The sequence below is a fragment of the Numida meleagris genome, chromosome 1, assembly GCF_002078875.1.
Source record: "Numida meleagris isolate 19003 breed g44 Domestic line chromosome 1, NumMel1.0, whole genome shotgun sequence".
Taxonomy (NCBI): Eukaryota; Metazoa; Chordata; class Aves; order Galliformes; family Numididae; genus Numida; species Numida meleagris.
In genome coordinates this window covers 172,661,337-172,679,665 of record NC_034409.1, presented here as the reverse complement: position 1 = coordinate 172,679,665, position 18,329 = coordinate 172,661,337, and the positions used below count along the sequence as shown (strand labels likewise).

Below are 18,329 nucleotides of genomic sequence, written 5' to 3'. Positions count from 1 at the left end.
GCTGTGTCAGGGGAGGGGAGGGTGTGGGTTAGGGAAAGGGTCTGCACTAGAGGGCGGTGGGCATGGAACAGGCTGCCCAGGGCAGTGGCCACAGCCCCCAGCTGCTGCAGCTCAGGGAGTGCTTGAGTGGTCCTTTGTGGAGCCAGGGGTTGGACTTGATGATCCTTGTGGGTCCCTTCTAACTCAGGATATTCTGTGATTCTGTGATCAAGAGCTTTGCTCAGTATTAATGCTTTTGAGAAAAGGATGTTTGGTGGAGATAGATGTTCATTTTGTTTTGTTAGCCTATGTTTTGAATAAAGTGTTCTCTGCTTAATTCTGAAGCAGTTGGCTGGCAGTATGATTAACAGTGGTTTATTGTACGATTGAAGAAAGCAATATTGATTGCTGGTATAAAGGCGCCTTTAGAGATGCTTTCTGAATTGTTTAGTTTTCCTAAATGAAGTCATCTTTTAAAGAATTTTGTATCTGAATATCTTTTTTTTTTTAATTTACCCTATTGTTTGTCAGTCTTCATGATTCTTACTCAGAATTTGTTTTTGAGATTGTCACACACACAACAGCTAGAAAGTGTATTAAAGGTATTATTCGGGGCACTACTATTATCAGATTTAGGCATCCTGAGTTTGGTTTTGTGTTTTTTGGTGTATTATGTTTAGAAACTTTGGCTCTAGAAGCTCAGAATTTTCAGTTAGCATTGGGATTGGCATTCCTTTTTTTGGCATCTAATGTGGTAATAAGTAAGTGGGCAGCAAATTGGCATTGCAAACTAAAAAGTCATTTATATGCTGTAAGTTGAGATGAAGCCTTAGTTGGTTGTTATGTAGATTTGTTATTCAATTCCTGCTTTTTTTTTTTCAATCTAAAATCATAGAATCGTAGAATGGCCTGGGTTGGAAGGGACCTCAAGGGTCATCAAGTTCCAGCCCCGCTGCCACAGGGGAGATAAAGAATACTTGAGTTGGAAGGAAAAAAGTAATGCTGTACTACAGAATTTGTCTATTAGACAAAGGAGATTCAAATTCCAAGAGATGGCTCATTTTTTAACATGAAGGGAAGGTGTAGACTGCAGTCTGTGTTCTGTTTTTATGTTTGTTTTCCGCAAACTGCTTAGCTGGAAGAAAGCTTACGTATGTGGTTATAAGAAAATGGATTTTTTATTTTACCATCCATTTTGATACCCATCTTTTGGTTTGTTCTTTCTGCAAAAAAAGCTGAGAAAGTTTAAGCCTTGTTGCTCAAGATCTACAAATTGCTGAAGATTTTGATCCAGAGATTATTGAACATTGCAGTGCCTGGATCACTGAAGTTGTTTGTGTGTCACGTTACAGAAACCCACTAAAATATTTCAAATTTTTGCCCCCAATTAAATATTCAGTTGTTTCTGTAAAAGCATTCTTTTTAATATTTTACTTGAAGTGAACCTCCACTCCTCCTTTCCCCACCAAACCAAGACTCAACACACAGCTGGCCGAACTTGCAGTAATACAGCATACTGCTTCCAAGGAAGGAGCATCCTTCTGTTGGTGTCGTGTGCCTGAAGTGTGCTGAGGTTTTTTCGTTGCTCAGTAGCAGTGTCAGATCCTGAAGCACCAATGTTCCCCCCAAACCCATTTATCTTCCTTTTTCGCCATGTGTAGAAAATTCCTTAGCTTACAACAAATAAAGTGCTTTCACCTCAGTATTTCCACTCAAAAAACAGTGAGACTGAGGTTACGCAATCACTTTCACCAGGAGTTAATCAGTGCTCAGTCTGAAAAATCAGATCCCTTCATCCTCCATCATTGGCTCAGTTCTGCCAGCTTCTGATGCCAGCCATGCTCCAGTCAGCCCAAGAGAAGGTGATGGGAAGCAGAGGAAGGATTGGGGTGATGGGTTTTTCTTGTTGCTGTTGCTTCGTGGGTTTTATTCACTTTGTTTTGGTTCTGTGTTTGTTTTTTTTTTTTCTTATATTCTCCAGGTTGAATGTCAATGCCTTTTAAGTAAGCATCTATTTCAGTCCTTTCACTTTTGAAATCCTTGACAGAAATAGGTTGTTCAAGACTTACAACACTTTTGAGGTGGAATCTGCATAGAACCACTGTGTTTAAAAAGCTCTGGGAAAATAGTCAGAGATGGGAGAACTTAAAATCAGAATAAGATAGCATTTATTAATGGTAGTTGTCAAAGTTTCCTTCAGTTTTGATCTCAGGGGAGCTGGTAGGAAGCTATGGGTGACCGTTTTGAGGGGCAGTGATCCAAGTCCCATCGTAGTGCAGATGAACGAGGTCATCTTAGCCCTCACTTGTCAGGTTATGGTTGTTGAGGTATTCATTCTGCATCACTTTATTTACTGGTAGAAAACAAAAGTAAATCGTTTCAGGAGCACAGAATGTTACCAACAGACTGCCTTTGCTAATAGTAATGTGGGCCTGCAGTCAGTTGGCAAGATGAACATTTTGTCACCAATTAGACAAATTGTTATTAAAAATCCACTTGACCTTACGTATGTTTGGTAAGAAGCATTTTGTCAAATTGGGCTCTAGGGACTGTATAATAAAACATCACAGAGTAGTGCCTAACGAGAGCATCAATATGTTTCTTAATCTGTTACGATTCCCATGCATCTCAGGCTCTTCATGTAGTACATGTGTTTAGACCCAGAAAGATCTCCTTTCTGCACAAAGGAGTGTGGCCATCAGAAAAGGCTCCTGTACAAAAGAATCCTATATGATAACAATTGAAACACTGGAAAGAACTGATTGTCTTTCAGAGCGTGAGAACAGGAGATGTATGTGTGGTGTGCATTAGGCAGAAATGCTCAAGCTGCCTTTTGAAGCTGTTTGCACCAATTGGGAGCTGCATGCTGCTCCGGCCTGGTCAAGAAAACCCAAGGGAGAAATACCTTTCCTTGCTGGGTATGGACAAGTGACAGAGCTCTGCTCTTTCCAGCACCCTGACTAAATGCTTTTCCTGTGCTGCACAATGATAATTGATTTAAAGCCAGTGCAGATACTCTGTTAGGGCAGTATGCTCTGCAGGGTGACTGGAGTGCATCCATGCTGCCTGGGATGTAGTTTCTTTCCTCTGCACTAAATACATTCAAAATTGTAAAACAGAAGTGTTGTTTGTTTTTTATGGATACAAATGGGTAACTTCCTCGGCTAAGCTTATCCACCATGGTACTTACTCTGTACTGGGCAGGAGTGGGAAGGGAGGGAGACTCAAAATGAGAGGAGCAGGATGGGGGGAGCATGAAATAAAATCATTTCTTTGAACAACAAAGTGGTGCATGGCCAAGAAGCTTTTCATTCAGCAGTGTTAGAAGTACTGCCTTCCTCGATTATCTCACAGAATACTGAATACTTACTTATACATCTCAAAAATTATCTCTTCTGTCAGAAAATCACCAAGGTTGGAAAAGACTTCCAGGATCATCCAATCCAACCATCCACCTACCACCAATACTTCCCTACAAAATCATGTCTCTTTGTGCAACATCTAAATGTTTCTTGAACACCCCCAGGGACAGTGATTCTACCACCTCCCTGGACCGTGCGTTCTAGTACTTGACCAATCTTTTGGACAAGTAGTATTTCTGGAAGTCCAACCTGAATCTCCACTGGTGCACAAGAGGCCATTCCCTCTTTTTCTATCCCTAGTTCCACTGGAGAAGATGCTGACTCCCACCTCACCACAGCCTCCTTTGAGGCAGTTGTACAGAGCGATAAGGTCTCCCCTGAGCCTCCTCTTCTCCGGACTGAGTAATCCCAACTCCCTCAGCTACTCCCCATCAGACTTGTGCACCAGACCCCTCACCAGCTTCATTGCCCTTCTCTGGACAAACTCCATGGCCTCAATGTCTTTCTTGTAGTGAGAAGCCAAACTGATTAGTTGAGGTGCAGCCTCACCAGAATTGAGTAGAGGGAGATAATCAGCTGGCAACACTATTTCTGATACAAGCCAGGATGCTGTTGGCCTTCTTGGACACTTGGGCACGCTGCTGGCTCATGTTCAGCTGAGTATCAACCAACGCTCCCAGATCCTTTTCTTCTACAGTCTTCCAGCCACTCTGCACCAAGCCTGTAGCGTTGCCTGGGGTTGTTGTGGTCAAAGTGCAGGACCCAGCACTTGGTCTTGAACTTCATCCCTCTGGCTTCAGCCCTGTGATCCAGCCTGTCCAGATCCCTCTGTAGGGCCTTCCTACCTCCAGACAGATTGACACATCCTCCCAGCGTGGTGTCATCTGCAAACTTACTGAGGGTGCTCTCAATGCCCTCATCCAGATCATCAGTAAAGATATTGAACAGGACAGGCCGCAGTACTGACCCCTGGTGGGTGCCACTTGTGGCCGGTTGCCAGCTGGATTTAACTCCATTCACCACCACTCTCTGGGCCCAGAGATCCAGACAGTTCTTTACCCAGCAAAGAGTGTTGCCAGCTTCTCCAGGAGACCACTGTGGGAGACAGTGTAAAAGACTCATACTTCTGTCTGCTTTTAAACAGCATGAACTTAGAAATGAAATTTAATTTTATTGCTGAAATTCAGTCAACAGTGATTTTAATGTTCACGTTCACATTTTTCAGTTTATCTTCTCAACACAAAGATACTGATAGTGAAACTTCCTCTCTGTTGAAAAGACCCAGCTGTTTTCCCAGTAATTATTGAACGAGACATTTTGATAAGTTGAAATCGTTTCAGTATTCAATGGGAGGGGCAGATTGGTACCATAACAGCAAAGTATTTACATGATTCTCTGCAGGAAATAACCTGTTCTTTGCATAAATTATTTCTCCCATTAATCATTATCATATTATGATCTCAGAACTAATTACAACTTTGGGTGGGAAATATTTTAGCTGCCTTTGATTCTTTCTTCTGTGTTGCTTTTCACCTTCCTTTTTTTTTTTAAACCGAGTTCCATTTCTCATGCAGAAAGGCAGTGTTTCCCCTCATACCCAACAGCTCCTGCATCTTTTTCTCTTTTCCCTTGCTTTGAGTTGCAGAACGCACATGGGGCAGTTGCTGTTTGGAGCCCCACCCGCAGGGTTGCTAGGCAGAGGAGCTCCTTGCGTAAGGAACCTGCGAGCCAGCAGCCAAGTTCTAGAGGAAGCCACTTCCAACTGTTTGGAAGCAGAGCTTTTAAACGTGGAAGGGGGCGGGGGGGAGGGATGAAACGATAATTTTGTCTTAAAAATACCAAAACAAAGAAAATGTTTGTGTGAATTATAAATGGAGAACAAGCAAATAAAATAATAAAGCCTGAAAATACCTGATAGAATGATAAGTGCTGACAGGGATGTAAGATCATGAATTGCAGACTTGATTGCTTTTCTTCCTTTCTGAGGTTCATGGATGTGGCTACAGTTGGGGTCCACCTCAGGCTTCAGCCTGGTTATGACCTCGATTGAACTGCACAGACTTTGTGGGATCATTTTGCTTTTGTCCTGTGCAGGAGATGTTGCTGTTCCATGTCAGACCACCTTCTCCATCCCCACTAAGCGATACAGTATAGATTACCTGAGGCAGAAGTGGGCATGTTAGTATTTGAGTTTCTGTAGTAATGCTTTCTAATGAACAGTACTACAAGCTCCCTTAACTAAAGCGCATGCATGTCAGCATGTTCTGGAGGTTATTGTCTCACCATCAGTTTTTATTAGCACCGTTTTGAAGCTGACAATCACGGGAATATCAGGAGAGTCCCAGGGTGGTTCTCCCACCCTGATCTCCCCTGAGGAGCAGCCCCCAGCACCCCCATGTCCCCCAGGGCCGTCTTCTCCACCCCAGCCCCACTGCCTCCCCCTTCTCTTCCCTCTGCCGCCCCAGTGCAGTGCACATCTGCTGCTGCAGAGCCTGAGCCGGCTTTGGGACGCAGCTGCGGGGCTTTCTGGGCTGAGGGCCTCTGCCGCTGGAAATTGCACCATCTGGCCGCTCAGCAGAAGGCCGTGTGCGGAGGTTATATTTAGATCACCTTGTATCTGGCATCTGGACTTTATTTATCTGTGCGCTCCATGGGACGTGGCTTGAGTGCCATCTTTTGCGGATGCTGTTCTCTATAATGTGTCTATTGTTAAGTTCTTGGTTCCATGAAAGTAGTTGTTCTTTCTGCAGAGCTGTCGTTTGTATTGGTGAGAGCTGCACATGAGATGCTATTCAGTATTAGTGTTTGTTAGAAATATCAGACAAAGAGGGCTGGTAAAAAAAAAAAAAAAAAACAGAACATTTTGCCCTTGTAATTAGATAAATTCTGGCCATCTGCAGAGATGGGCTAATGCATGGCATGACCGGGAACACTGAGCATTATGATAGTAAGTGACTTTGTACTGCGTATTTCAAATTTTTACACCCCAATAAGGTGTGTTTTTTTATTATTTTAATTTTTATTCTTTTCATGTGTGTTTTTGTATAAATATCGCTGTGAAAACTTAAGGACAAACCAAATGACAATTCTGAGAACACAAAGTAACATGCTGCAAGAAGGCCAATAGAGGGTGCTGAAGGGATGCAGCTGCTACCTTCACTAGTTACTTTACTTTTTGAAGAGCAGTGTGTATTTTGACAAACCTCCTTGTTTCGGGATGTCTTACTGTACAGCTCTAAACACTTCTATTTTGTGAACTTAAGACCATAATTTTCATTAAATTTTTGAATATTGTTTTATAAGAATTATTTCAGAAATGACCTTAAGCACTAGTATTTGAAAGAAAAAAGAGTTACTAGGGTTAAAAATGAAAATACTTCTTTTTCAGGAAAAAATAGTTGGGCACAGTCTAAGTGCTAGTGATCTCTTTGACTTACACGTTGTATTGCATGTATGAGACTGATGTAACAAAGCACTGAGCTAAGAAAGTCATAGTTTCATGTAGAAAATACCTGTGTAGGAGTAACATATTTACCAAGAAATGCATCGAGAAGGATGAGTAGAAAATTGGATAGTGCATGGCAAACTTATGCATCGCTTTGTATTTACATCCATGCTGTACTCTGTTTTGTAGTTTGCTCATTCTTCTCTTAAGCCCTGCCCAGGGCTGGTTTCTGCACTGATTGTGGAGGAGCTGTGCCCTCTGCGTACTGGATTCACTGACAGTATGTGTGCACACGGTTGTATCTTTTGGCTGGAGATTGCTTGATTCAGCTTGCCCATGTTCTTGGAAGTAAAATATGTCTGTGAAAATCAGGATATACAGCAGTTGTCTGAGAGTCTGTAATGGAAAATACTCCCTTCCTTTCCTTCAGACCCTCCTTCTTCTCCTCCCACTAAGTGAAGGGTAATGGCTTCAGGCTAGGAGGGATTGGAAAGTGCAATTTACTGCATGGATGTGCAGAAACAGCTGATTGCTTTTGATGAGAGGCGTAGTCTCTTTGTATTACACAGACGACAGATTAAATCCAGCATTGCATTGATGATGATGATTCAAATGATACGATTCCATATTATTAGGATTTTGTTTGGTTGGCTTAAAACTCAATAACCTATTTTTGTTGAAAAACCTAACACATATCCTACAGCATCTCACAAATGTGAATGAACTTCTCAGCAGGGAGGTGAGGAACTGAAGTAGTTGCAGGAGCCTGTCAGATCTAGTCTGTCAGTTTTCATTTTTCAAAACTAAAACAGCATCTAGGCACTGGGACCTTACCTTCAAAATGCAACTGGAGTGTAGCATACGCAAAGATAGCTCAATTTGCAGACAGTTTGATGGTGCAGATCCGAGCCATCACTGTTCCATCTCAATGACTTTTGACTCAGATGCCACAGTTTGATATTTCTCTTTACATTCAGGAAACTTGAATTCTTAAGTATAAATGTGGAACAAGCGAATTATCTGGACTTTGGGCATTGTTTGTTAAAATAGGGGTACAGCTACACTTGTGTTTTTATGGAAGATAGTTGCAAAGGGGTATCCAGAAGGGAAAAAGAAATAAAAAATGTTTTCGCCCTTTAGTAATACATAGTGAAATAGTGGGGTGGTTTCTGCTGTTACAGGAGGGGTGAGGAGAGGAGACAGACTTGTAAAACAGCGCCTAATGAGGTAACAAATGGGAGACAATTTTCTGCTAATACTGAATCTTTTGATTAAGCACCCGCTCAAACATTTCTGTTGGCTGAACAGGTCAAGTAATACTGTTGTGATTTACTGTCTTATTTCCTGCCGTGGATCTAGATATTTAGATTGAGATTCAAGAGGCTGTTATGACAGCATGGTGGTTGTCCAGGCAGGTTGTGGACCTCCATCCTGGGAGGTGCTTTGAAGATGTTGTGGTTGGATGAGGGCTTGAGCAGCTGCACCTAGTACTGAACTAGCCCAGCGTGGAGTAAGAAGCTGTAAGAGAGAACCGGTGGAGGTTCATCCCATGTATCACATCTCATCAGCCCTGGGATGGACTGATATATGCAGATTGTTGGCTCACTCACACTTGCCATGGGCTTCTAAGGTATTTTCGTCAAAATACAAATACTTTCTTTTCAGCCAGGAGGCTTCTAGGTGCTTGGCTTTCTGAAGCAAGTAAGGTGTCTTACTCACATCACAAATTTATGTAGCATTTAAACTGTCTTTGTAGCAATGAAGTTCATGTTGGGTTTGGTAACCCAGCTCTACAGGTGTCTCAGTGTGACCATCACAGGACTGCTCTCCAAAGCACCAGCCCCAGATGCGCTGCCAGTGGTTTTGAACACAGACATGGTGCAGATGGCAGTCTCTGGCTGCCTTTGTGTATGTTGGGATCTGCTGAAACTTCTCAGCTTCCTTTCCTTCGCTGCCTTTTGGAACAGCAGTAAGACCTGGAAGGACACATTGGAAGAGATGTGCCATAATAGGACGAGTGTGGTGCTTGGGGAAGGACAATGGAGACAGCTTCATGCTCCTTTGCCACCACATCCAGAGACTCCAGGACTTAACCTTGCAGTCCAAAAGCAGTCCCAAAGTGTAGGGATTTTGGGAGATGAGATTTCCACCAGTCCAGGTGAAGAAAAGTTATAATGTTAGCTTTGTACTGCTTCCACATAGCATGAAAGCAGATGTACCTAGCCTGTCTCAAGAAGTGGTTATGGGTGAATAACTTCTGTTCCTGGTCCTGAAGCTGATATTAGACTGAATTTTAAAAGGAATCTACTTTTACTATTTGGCTATAACTGCAGGGTCCCTGTTAGATGCCTATAGTTGCACCAAATAAAAATACTGACTGTTGTTCTAATAGGGACCCTGCAGTTATAGCCGAACAGTAAAAGTAGATTCCTACTCTAAACATTTTTATTTTTCAAAGGCCCCGCTCTGTTTACCCGTGCCTAAGGAATTACAGTGTAACTCTGTTTCTGCTGTTACTGGCAGTTTCTGACCAGAAACCTACAAGAAAAAAGATGCCTACTTCATATCATCAGTGGTGACAACAGGTTGTAAGATTAAGAATTGACAATAAAATTTTTCCACTTGTTTTGTGTCTCTATACAACAGGATGGAGGAAAGTATGCAATAATTCTTTAAAGAGCACGTATTACGAAATGTTTGGTAGATAAATACAACTTTTAAGGTTATATTTTAAGACTTGGATTTTGTTTAATCTGAACTCGAAGCAATAATATATCCTGTTGTCCAGGTGACTGATGTTTACAATGACTGTTTTTTTTCCTAGGTAGTTGTGATGACACATGATGCAAAACAGTGATCTTCAGGAAGCAAGCAAGATAGCATCCAACTGCTTGCAATTAACCCATCTCATCCTGAACTAGAAAACTATGAAAATTACATTGCAAAATTAAAGCATTAAGAGAGATCACTACTGGAAGGTGTTGCTTCGGGGAAAGGTAAGACTTTAAGTATCGAGTCTTCCTGAATCTGTAAGAGATTTTTGTTACCAAGAATGAATATTATAGTGAAGTTTATTGCTTTATGAATGCATTTGTTTATTGCGTAAATGTGGCAACTATTTTCCATTTTTAAGTAAATGTTTTAAAATGCTTTGCATAAGCAAAAAATATAAAATATTAGGCATATTAAGATTTGGAAACTTGTATATATATTTCTTACTGAAAAGGATTGCATGCATGATTTTAACTATTTGGCAATGATTATTCTTATGACCTTTCAACACGAACTACTAAACTATACTAAGACTAATTAAGATTATCACATGCAACATGAGATTATGCAAAATACTTTACTGCAAGTATTTATGAACTCTTTGTCATGACATCACTGAAAGTTAGTGGACCGTGACCAGGAGCTGCAGAAACTTGTGTTTTTTGATTAATCTGATACAATGCAAGTGTTCAGCTAACACCTTCCTAAGGCTGAAATTCCTTACGAAAAACAGTTGGATGTATTTGCTTTTGTAAATGCTGATACTACTGGAATAGCATGAATAAGCATTTTGCATGTATACTTAATCATATCTGAAATAACTGCAATTGCTACTGAGCATTTATATCTCAAGGAAAAATAGCAATGTGAGCAGAAGTTCATCAGCTTCTTAAACAAAGCAAAACATTTTTCTCCTACTAAAAAGGTTGGATAGGTTTTTACCTGTCATTATTAAAATCTACTTAGTCCTTCTGTCATACAAAAAAGTAAGATTTCTTGGAGTCAGTTAATTTTGCCCTGTAATTAACTCACAGTAAATCATGTTGTTAGCAGTATATCTCTTGAAGTACTGGCTTCTATAGTGCTCCCAGTTCTATTCCACTGAAGAGACAATTATTTTATTTTGCTCTTAAAGAGCAGTTTCGTAAAGGCTCTTGGCAGGGCTGTGGTCTTCTCAGTCTGAGTAGTTATTTTTATGCTCTTTGCCAATTGCTTAAATGCAGATTTTTCTATTTTGGCTTTTTTTTTTTTTTTTTTGGATTTTTAGATGATAGTTTTAAGTACATTGGGACAGTTGTAATATCATTTATTATTCAATATAGTCTCTTCTTGTATGCAAGACAGTGCAGATAAAAAGGAGCAGAACGATATATTTGTGCTTTGGAGTACAGAGGTCTGAATATTTTGATATTAGTTCTAGCCCTCTATTATGAAGATGGAATTTTTTCTTGCTTACATATGAGATGTCCTGTGCAGAAGGCTGCATACCTGCATGCTGGCAAGAGATGGACTGAACATGTAGGTTCAGTGTGACTTGTGGTAGGGCTCTAAGTCTCTTCTCGGCAGCAGCAATCTGAACGTTTTCAACCTGGTGTGTCACTGTAACATGCTGAAATCCACGTGTCAGTCACTGGAGGGCATGAAGGAGATGTCTGAACCGTACAAAATAACATAGTCACAAGAGGAACCAGTGTTCTATACACTAGTTTGGGCACGTATCATTGTGCCATGTGAGCCAAGATGAAATGCATGACTCTGGTCTGGAAATGTACAACTTAATCTAATTACAGACTCTCAGCTGGGAAATGGGCACTGTCTCCTATACTACCTTTCAGCTTTAATTCTGGGACCAGATATGTTCCAGTTAGGCAAACGCAAAAAGACTAGTTTTGATCATTTCTGGACTATTTTATCTACCCTACTCTGTCTTGAAACAGCTGATTGTACTAATGCCTCTAATTGACAAAGCAGTTGAAGAAGTTAAACTAATAGATTCTGAGTGAAAACAATATCTCATGGCAGCAGGCTTCCCACACCAGTGAGTACAAATTTGGCATATCAGCAGGTGTCCTGTAAATGTCCTTGAATTGAGAGTTGGTGTTACATAGAATCATAGAATGGTTTGGGTTGGAAGGAACATTCAAGATCATGTAGTTCCAACTCCTTGCTATAGGCAGGGACACCTCCCTCTAGACCAGGCTGCTCAAAGCCCCACCCAGCCTGGCATTGAATGCTTCCAGGGAGGGGGCATCCACAGCCTTGATGGGCAACCTGTTCCAGTGTCTCACCACTCTAACAGTAAAGAATTTCTTCCTAATAGCTAGTCTAATGCATGAACATGCACCTATTCATGGGCCTTTGTTTCTTAAAAGGGAGATGAAACCAACTGACAATATATGCTCTTGTGAAATCTGTCTTTTGTGATTTAGAGAAAACTCAATGAGTGGAAGGAATTATTTCGTTCCATTTAACTAGAAATGTGTTTTTGTTTTTTAATTACACTGGTGGCAGATGAGAAAAATTAGTAGTACTGAAGTCTGACAAATGTTGATGTTATCTTTCCAAATGTTCTCGCAGGTTTTGGGGAATGACGTTACTGGCATCAGCAAGTGAATGCTAGGGGTGATTTTATCTGTTGCTGCTCATAAACATGACCACCTTATTTCCTCTTACTTATTTTAATGCTGCATTAGAAAATTCTGCTCCATGATTTATTTGGTCTGATAATATTTTTAAGAGTATAATTGTCCAACTCTAAATTAAACTCAATCAATTCTGTGCCCTCAGCTTTTGGAAGAATGAAAAGGGTCTACTGAGACCGACTGGGATATGTGACAAACTATCTGGCAGTGATCCAGGAATGCAATTAAACGTACTTAATTATGTGCTTTGTTTGCTAGGTTAAAGTCATGCAAGGTAGAGAATTCACAGGACATATAAACTCAATGATTTTATTTTAGTGCTTTGACTTAATTTCTAAAGTTTGAGAAACTCTACCATTTCTTCACTCAGTTAATTGTGAAAGCTCTCATTTTTTACTTAAGTTCTGGTAGCAACCATTGGTTTATTGAGTGTAAAATAAAGGTCCAGATCCTGCAGGTTGAGGAAGTTGTTCTCCTTTTCAGTCTCTCTTTTTAGTGAGACTTTAATTACGTTTCTGCCTGACTGCATGGAGGAGTCCAGTTCTGTAATTGCCAAACTGTGTGTGTATATCCATGGATTCTGGTACTTCAGTATGCAGCTCAAAAGCTGATGGATGAGATTTAAACAGGGTTGGACTGATGCAGGAAAATAAGCAAAAGCTAGGTGCCCGAGAATTGAGGTGAAGCATGCACAGAGAAGTTACTTTGTTTTTACTTCTTTTTTTTATTTTTATTTTTTATTTTTTATTCTAAAGAAGAACTGAAAAAAAGTTTTGTTTTTGCTATTTTTAGGATTTCCTGCTGGTTGCATAAAAATCACTGAACTCAAAAGGTCATACCACCAATGTTTAGTGTCTTCCAAACAGTCCTTTTAAACTAATGCAAAGAGCCGAATGAGGACTGACACTTGGAATTTGGGGGAGGCAATATAATGTTTTCCTAATTAAAAATACCAGTGTTCTGGGAAACAGATCCTCATCATTTGTCATGTTGTAGGCAGCAGTGTTGATATTGACTTGAATAAGGTAAGTAACATTTTTAGTGCTGATATGCATTATTTAATATTGCCTAATTATTCTTAATAGCTGTTTTTGTTTTTCTTTACATGTAAAGGTACTGTAATATTTCATGAAACAAGTTCTGTCAATATTAAAGCCAGAAGAGTTCTTCAGAATCTTTGTAGCTATAAATCTGTGGAAGCTATGTTTTTAACTTCCTTGTTTTTCTCTTGGGTTCCTTAAAAATAGGAGGGGAAAAAAATGAAAAAAGTAGCGGGAGACATGCACTTGATATTAAAGATAATATTTTTTTGTTTAGGACAAGCATGTAAATATCACAAAATAGGCAACAATTCATACTGCTACCGCAGATACTTTTAAAAAATATCTCAAGATGAACAACAAAATCACAGTAAGTGTGCCCTTAATTCCCAAGTAAATATTTTACCAAATAGATTTTTGATAGAGGGAACACGATGTACAAGGAACAGGATGTGATACATATCCAGTACAGCATTTTAAACACACTTTAAACTTCCTGGCTTTTCCCTTGCTTATATTCAGATAAAGCTTAAATGGTTCAACTCAATGCTCTTTTGCTTGGATTTAAATGGTTAGCATATTCCCTGTGTAGATGGGTGATTTGGGGGCCTTTTTAAAAAATGAGCAATTTTTTTCTTGCACGTGTTCATCCTTAGAGCAGAATAAGGGAAAGACTTTATCCTTTCCCCCTATAGAGAAATGAGCTAAAAAGTCAGACGATAAAGAAATACTACTTTTTTTCCTCAGTGCTGATGTGCTATTTTGAGATATACGCTGACCTACTTTCTGTGTTTCCAGAGAGAGAGTGAAAAAAATTTAGCGAAGGTTGCACAAAGGCTTGGATTTCTTTCTCAGTGAATTTTTGTCTAGCTATTTACATAAACATGCACTGGGCCTTGTGTTGGTTAATGTGGGTGTTGATCTATGCTAGCAAATCAAGATTGCCAGTTTGGGTACAGTCTCAGCAATAACAGCAGCAGAGATCCAAATACTTGCCTTTTGAGGGTTTAATTGGAAGATTTCATTTTATTAGTGCAGTTATTCAGTGTTACATGAAATAGAAGGCTTTCAGTTCGTAATTCGGAATAAACTTGATACCTATGTGGAAGCAGGCAAATTTACTTCTAAGATCACATTATTGTAATTTTTCCAGTTTCTTAATTATTGTCTTAGAACCTATACAATAAAACCCATTTGAATCATTCACTTTGTGCATCTCTTTATTCATTAGGCTGACCATTAAAAAGTGTTCAGCTCAGTAGGTTGCCATTCTCAATTAGAATAATGACACATAAAGCTCAGGAATTGTGTGAACAAATTATGAGAGAGCAAATAGTGAGAGATGAAGACCTCGTCCTGCTCTCTGCTTGTCTTTGTATATACCACACCTATACTAAAGAGTTTGTTGATCTGTACAGATGTAGCTCTACTGGGAGAGGCCTCAAAATACCATGAATGACAGGTCTAGTACTGACAGGCAAGCCTGTTAATCTACTGGAAAGTTTTATGACTTAGTTAAGGTAACTTGTAGATACAGAATATGTATATATCTCTAGGACAATTGATTTGATACTTTTTTTTTAATTTACACTGTATAAAATAAAGACTATATACAGTATTTTGCAAAAATCGGGCTCACAGATCATTTTTATGTTGTATTTGAGGTAAGTTTTGGCTCCCTGTGAGAGTTATGTTAAGGATCCTGTAGATTAAAAGCTTACATTTTCATTTTTTGCATTTAGGTGATGTAGAATTTTCACTGAAATACCCCTTTGCAGTGCTGCTACTTACCAGTTGCCTGAAATTGGTGAGGTATTAGTAAATAATGAAGAAACTGAATTATTATTATGGTGTGACAGTCATATGTGAATTCATAGAATAGCTTGGACTGGAAGGGACCTTAAAGCTCATCCAGCTCCACCCCCCTGCCCTGGACAGGGACGCTTCCCAATAGACCAGGTTGCCCAGGGCCCCATCCAACCTGGCCTTGAACACTTGGAGGGATGGGGCATCCACTGCTTCTGTGGGCAACTTGTGTCCGTGCCTTACCACACTCACTGTGAAGGATTTATTCATAAAGTCTAATCTAAACCTACCCTCTTTTAATTTAAAGCTGTAACCCCTTTTCCTATTGCTACACTCCGTGACAAAAAGTCCCTCCCCATCGTTCTTCTTTGCCCCCTTTAGATATTGGAAGGTCACAATGAGGTCTGCCCAGAGCCGCCTTTTCTCCAGGCTGAACAGCTGCAGCTCTCTCAGCCTGTCTTCACGGGAGAGGTGCTTCAGCCTTCTATTCATCCTCATGGCCTCCTCCAAACCTGCTCCAGCAGCTCCTTGCCTGTCTTGTGCTGAGTCCCTAGAGCTGAATGCAGTACTACAAAGAGGCCTCATGAGAGCAGAGTAGAGGGGGACAATCCCCTCCCTTGCCCTGCTGGCCACCCCTCTTTTGATGTAGGCCAGGATACAGTTGGCCTTCTAGGCTGTGAACACCGTTGACTCATGTCCAGCTTTTTGTCCATCAGGACCCTCAAGTCTTTATCCTCAGGGCTGGTCTCAATCTACTCATAACACAGTCTGTACTCATGTTTGGAATTGCCCTGACCCATGTGCAGGAGCTTGCCCTTGGCCTTGTTGAGTTTCATGAGGTTCAAGTAGGTCCACCTCTTCAGCTTGTCCAGGTCCCTCTGGGCAGCATCCATTCCTTCCATTGTGTACCGCACCATACTCCTTGGTTGTGTTGGTAAACTTGCTGATAGCGCAAAGGTATTAAATACTGCTGGTCCCAATACCAACCCCTGAGGAATGTCACTCATCAACAGTCTCCTCCTGGACACGGAACCATTGACCGCAACTCTTTCAGTGCAACCATTCAGCCATTTCCTTATCCATCAAGTGGTCCATCTGTCAATTGTCTGCTTAAGTACTACAACAAAACATGTTCTTAATGCTGCTACGTGGAAGATAATAAGAGCACAGATTGTAGGTTTTCAAATAGAAAATTCTTTGATCTAGTAACATGAAAGAAAGCCAAGGATCATTCTACGTAGCTTGCTCAGCTTTGCTGGTAGTATGGTGCTGTAGCTTAAAAGTAATCCTTGGATGTATAGAAATGAGACTCTAGAGGAAAAATGAGAAAACTTTCTACCTCTGCAAATGATACTGGTAGTGCAGGTATTAAAGTACTGGATACAGGGCAATGGTATTTCCACTCAACAGTGAGATATAAATACAGACGAGAGATGAAGTAGGCCTATGAAATTTTTCAAGGTCTGGAGGGAAAAAAGAAATCTTTATACTATGAGGCCTAAAGTGTTTAGTCATTTAAATGTATCGAACAGAAATTTGCAAGGTAAATTGGTCATCAGATTTAAATGCTTTTCTTAAAAGACAATCTCAAAGCAAGGAATTTCTCAGCTTTCTAAATAAAAGCACAGCATGTACTGCCTGGAGATTGAAGGTGAACTAGCTCTGTCCAAAATCAAAATTCCTCACAGAAAGAGAATATAGACATTGAAAAAGATGAGTTGTAGCATCTCTGGGGTGGAATATTCCTATCATTGTCAGCTGGGGTTGTTGAGCCTGGAGAAGAGAACGCCCTGGGGAGACCTCATTGCAGCCTTTCAATATTTAAAGGAGGGTTATATAAGAAAGATGGAGAAAGACTTTTTACAAGGACTTGTAATGGGTAGGATAAGGGATAGCCGTTTTAAACCAAAAGAGGGGAGACTGAGATTAGATATAAGGAAGAAATCCTTCACTCTGAAAGCGGTGAGGCACTGAAGTAGAGAAGCTGTGGATGCCCCGTCCTTGGAAGTGTTCCAGGCCAGGAGGGTTGGAACTAGGTGATCTTTAAGGTCCCTTGCAACCCAAACCATTCTGTGATCATGAGATAAGAACTTTCAAAAGTTAACTTTAATGTTGCACTGTTCAGTAGAGTTAGCAAAGAGACAGAGATTTCATAGAATCATAGAATTGCTCAGGTTGGAAAAGACCTTCAAGATCATCAAGTCCAACCACAGCCTAACCATACTACACTAACTCTTAACAACCTACCACTAGATCATCTCCCTGAGCACCACAACCAAACAGTTTTTAAACACATTCAGGGACAGTGACTCAACCACCTCCCTGGGGAGCCTATTCCAGTGCTTAACAACCCTTTCTGTAAAGAAGTTTTTCCTGATATCCAACCTAAACCTCCCCTGGTGCAACTCGAGGCCATTTCCCCTTGTCCTGTCACCTGTCACCAGTGAGAAGAGAGCAGCCCCGCTTCAACTCCAAAATTGGTAACTGGGGAAAACTGGTTCTGTCCATTGACTGTACAAGAACACTGAGCCCCCAGACTGAAATTAGGCTTTGTAATTTAATTCCAGGTGGTCTCCAGTACTTTCAAAAAGCCTAGATTTAGCTAGCAGGAAAAATTATAGTTGCATACAGTTGGTCCAGCTGGCCCTCACTTACACTTACCTCTATTTCTTACGTTCTTCTGCTGTATTCAGTTCAATACAAGCAGATGTGTCCTGCTTTTCATGCTTGAGAAACATGTCTGGGTATCCCATCTCTGCTGAAAGGAGATTGGAACTTCCCCCATTTCTTCCTGTACTTTCAATCTGTGTAGAAATCAAGAGGATCTCAGGCTATTTAGGACCTTCTGTTAGATTCCTCCCTCCCCAAAATACTTATTACATTTGCACTCTATGCTGAAGGAGCTGTTTCCCTGATGAATTCTGCCATTTGGAATCAGCACTTGGAAGAAAAACCCCAAATAAATTTTTCCACTTAAGGAAGACAAAAACGATATATCCGATGTTCTGAAGCACCATGACTAAGTTTGAGTGCTGCTATCACACTTCTCACTTCCACAGCTGAAAGTTGTCCAGATGTAGTTGCTTTATCAGCTACATTTGTATAGCTAACTTGACAGTAGTGTAAATACAAAAAAAGTAAGGGTGTTAATTCCTAACACAAATTGATTGAAGGATTTATCTTACTGAAATATGCGTTCCCAGAAACAATTAGTTTCTATAGTATTATCACTTTCTCTTGAATACTTGTATAATTACAGAAGCATTTAGGAATGTGTTTTACA

At 40.4% G+C, this 18,329-nt stretch overlaps 1 protein-coding gene across 1 annotated transcript in view; it reads left to right on the top strand.

Annotated features, from left to right (window-relative positions):
* FRY (FRY microtubule binding protein) overlaps positions 1 to 18,329 on the top strand; it is a 241,890-nt gene that overhangs the window by 23,348 nt on the left and 200,213 nt on the right. The window contains exon 2 of the mRNA XM_021378243.1: positions 9,611 to 9,782. The gene's annotated coding sequence lies outside the window, so the exon portion shown is untranslated. The remainder of the gene's footprint in view (positions 1 to 9,610; positions 9,783 to 18,329) is intronic.